Below are 4,030 nucleotides of genomic sequence, written 5' to 3'. Positions count from 1 at the left end.
ACAGCGCGTTGGAATAACCCGGATGTTGTGATCTACAAATCATAACTGTGGATAATTTGTGATACGATGGTTTGAAGATCAGCGAATCTCCGCTGAGGCTACGTCAAATCTGCGTCCAGCTCATCGAGCAGCGCTCATTGATGATGCAGAAAACTCTTTCACATGTGAATTTACATTGTTGATGGCTACTTTGAAACAGAGGCGAAACAATGCATAAGCTCTGTTGTCCTTTCCAAAAACAAAAAGCTGTTAGAACAATGAGTGTGCACCATATTTAATACATTTTTGCAACAGTTTGTGTTCTATCCCCTGGCTCTCTTCATTTATCTCTGTTTAAATTGTTACAATGTTCTATATTTATGAATTTTGTATATTATATTGACGTTACTGTACTGTTTGCACTCTAATAACAATGTTAAGAAAACAAGAAAAATAAATAAATAAATATTTGGTAACTGGTTGTGTCTCAAATCAAACTCTTGCTCCAAATGTAATAGCTTTACTGGCAATTCCACCATTGATTGTGTCTCAGATCAGCCCCTTGCTCTGTATGCAGTAGCCTAAACTAACTAAGGATTCAGCTATATGTCTCAAATTGAACTTATTCTGCACTTAGTGAATTACTATGTACACTCTAACAGTAATTTGCGAGTTCAACCTAATCAACTGCTTCATGTGGTAACAGAGGTTTTATGTAGCAATGACAGTCTTTATTTTCATTTTTACATACTCATTTTTTATCCTTTAGAATTAAACAGGCTGTTTTTGCTACTGTGGCTTTAATCTATATGTAAATGATGTGTTCTGATTGGTTGCCTTGTATTGCTCCTCAGTGTTGTTTTTCTTTTTGTGATCACAAAAACAATGAATTCAAAACAGGTTGTTTTGCAGCTCAGTGTCCACATATAAATGGTATGGACTGAAATGTTACATTTTGAAACTTTGACAATGTTTTCATACTTAATTAAACTCTTTTTCTACAGGATGAGCATTTCAGTGTTTCGGTTGGATACCAAAGTAGTTTACATTGTTTTTTATTATTCTTGAATCTAACAACTGTTTGACCCCATGTACCACATACTTTTGTGTTTTCCTGAATTAATCCCTAGTTATATCTATCTATCACTAGATTCAACTTATCAGGCAATTAGTCCCTCAAGAGCTAAATGCAAATTAGATTTTGGGGATTGTTTGCAAAAGAATGTTGGCCACATCCCTTTACTTGAACTAACTACAGCAGTCATAACACAAACTCAACAAAATAGTCCAAAATTTTCCAAATAAATCATGATTTGATTCAGGAGCATAGCTAGAGTATGGAAGCCAGCCCCCTGAGATTTCTTAGGGTCTTAAGATCATAATACAGCATAATGTTTAAAAAAGGAATTTATTAATTTGGTTATCTCTTTAAGTCCAATGCACAGACCAGAATATACAATTACCAAGGAGCTGATCAAATATCCTGAGCAAACTGCACTCCTAACAAGCACTCTAAACTCAAATTAAAAGTTCAAAGTTAAAGTTATTGGCTTTGTGTTGCTTTCAGTCCCTAACATCATATGCTGGACAAAGCTTCTTTGGACAACTTTACCAAAACACCCAAATTCAGTATAATTCAGTATATTTAAGTGTAAAATGTAATCGTAATAACAGTTTACATGACTTTGCCAGCATTATGCAAAAGGTAGCTAGCACTTAGATTTCCCACAAAAAAAGAGGCTAATTTAATGTTGCATAACAACAACATTAATACTCTCATTCACCTGCCAGAAGAAGCTTTTAGTGCTACCTTCAGCAACGTGTTTAAAAAGGGCATGAGCAGCATTATTCAGAGCTGCAGTTGCTCACTAACACCACTAGCAGGACAACAACTCCTTTAGGCATCTTTAAACTACTGATCAAAATGGGTGGCCAATATAGAGGAAAGAGTTTTAGCTTTGAGGTTCCTGAAAGACACTTACAAAGGCAGCCACAAAGATTCAAATTGGTGAAAGAATTCTGGCAATCAGCATTTGGATATGTGAGATTTCAAAGCAACATGAAGAAACTAACAATTCTAAAAAGACCACACAGCCAGTGACTGAAAGGCAGATGGACTGGTTACATAAACTGTAATTATTCAACGTATTAAGGGAAGCAGTCTTAATAATAATGACAGCATATTGTCGCTGTCAGAAGTCTGTTGCCAACTGTTAAATATGATGAATCCATCATGGTGTGCATGGATCTTGTGGGACTCATAGAATTGGGAATTTAAGGTAATTGGCACCCTAACATTGTTTCTTCATGATATTCTCATGTTGTGAACTGATAATGCTCCCAATACATACTGCTAAATCAAATAGAGAGTCAAATCAACTCAAAGTCAAGACCCTTCAAGTCTGCACTGTCCAATCCCATCACAGATTGCAGTGAAAATCACTGCACCTTTATGGAATGGTCTGGAGCACACCCTTTTAAAAATAAAAGTGTGTCAATAAGGTTCCCACAGTGCCACAGTAGAGTCACATTGGGTTCCCTCAGAAACCTTTGTAAGTGTAATGAACTTTTTCAAAGTTTAAAGACCCTTGTGTAAAGGTTCTAGGAAGAACCCTTAAATTGGTACAGAATATTTACGTAATGTGAAGTTTTTTTTAAACTTCTTAAGGCTCTTCACACTCACAAATCTCTTTGAAAGACAGTTCTGTAGAGAATTAAAAGTGGTTCTGTGACATAAAGAGCTCTGTGTTACTGCTTTTTATTTATTTACTTATTTATGAGAGGGCAAAAGAGGAACAAGATTTCCTTCACCCTTCAAAGAATGCAACTCTTAAGAATTTAGGCTCCTAAATGATTTTTTGGCCAGTATCAACTAGGAACATTAGTTGATAGAGAACCTTCTTTAAACTTCTAAAAACTTCATAATTTTTGACACCTTTATTTTGAAGGGTTTTAAAGGACTGTGAAGAATAGTCTAATATGAAACTACAACAGTTCAGTTTCAGAATATTTGAAGGCATTGCAGTGTGTGTCCTACTCTTTAACAATATTATTATACTCTAGCATTCACTGCTATGAAAGAAGACACAGCTTACACACAAGCCACTGTGCTTTATTAAAGAGCTGTTGTAGGTCACAGCCACGCCACGCCACACACAAAGAGAGGTTTATCTAATAGTCCATCCTAAGCCTGAGCTACACTCTTAAAAAATGGTTCTTCCAACGTTCTTTAATAAATAAAGTGGTTCTATATGGAACTGTGAACACTCAAAGAACTCTTTGCATGATTAAAAAGTTTCTTGCTTCATGAAATGGTTCTTCAGATTGATGGAGAATGTACTGTAGATGGTTCTATTTAGAACCTTTTTGAAAAGGGTTCTACATAGGTTCTGCTATTGTTGCAATGTCAAACCCTTTTGGTGCTATATAAAACCATTTTCGAAAAGGTTCCATATAGAACCATGTACAACACATTTTCCGTCAGTCTGAAAAATCATTTCACCATGCAAAGAACTCATGAAAAAGTTCTATATAGAACTCATGGTTCTAAATAGAACCATTTCCTTTACTAAAGAACCCTTGAAGACCCATTTATACCCATTATACACAAAACACAGAATGCAGCCACAGGCTAGCCCCACTTTCAGAATAAGAGTCCCTCTGGAAAAACATATATACCATAAATGCTGTAGAATTATTACCCCAAAATACCCCCAGTATTGTTAGATTTTTTCTTGATAAACTTCACCGTTTTTATTTTTCCTGCTTGGACAAGAGGCTGATTTGTCTTTGCTCTTTGAATGTAAGAGTGCACAATTTCTCAGTCACTTCTTTTCTCCTCTAATGGACTCTTTAAATTTCAGCATGAGATCATCATCATTATGCTCAGGCATGTCAAAGTTTCACAGCCAGTATGTAAGAGTACTACCAAAAAGTTATGGAAGACAATCGATTGAACAGATTTTTTTTATTTTCAAGTTTTCAGATTCATGTCAGGTTTTGAGTGCATCATTCAAAGAGGGAAAGATATGATTCACGTCCTTAGACCTCA

The sequence above is a fragment of the Colossoma macropomum genome, unplaced genomic scaffold, assembly GCF_904425465.1.
Source record: "Colossoma macropomum unplaced genomic scaffold, Colossoma_macropomum, whole genome shotgun sequence".
NCBI classification, from domain to species: Eukaryota; Metazoa; Chordata; class Actinopteri; order Characiformes; family Serrasalmidae; genus Colossoma; species Colossoma macropomum.
This window is presented reverse-complemented; position numbering follows the sequence as displayed.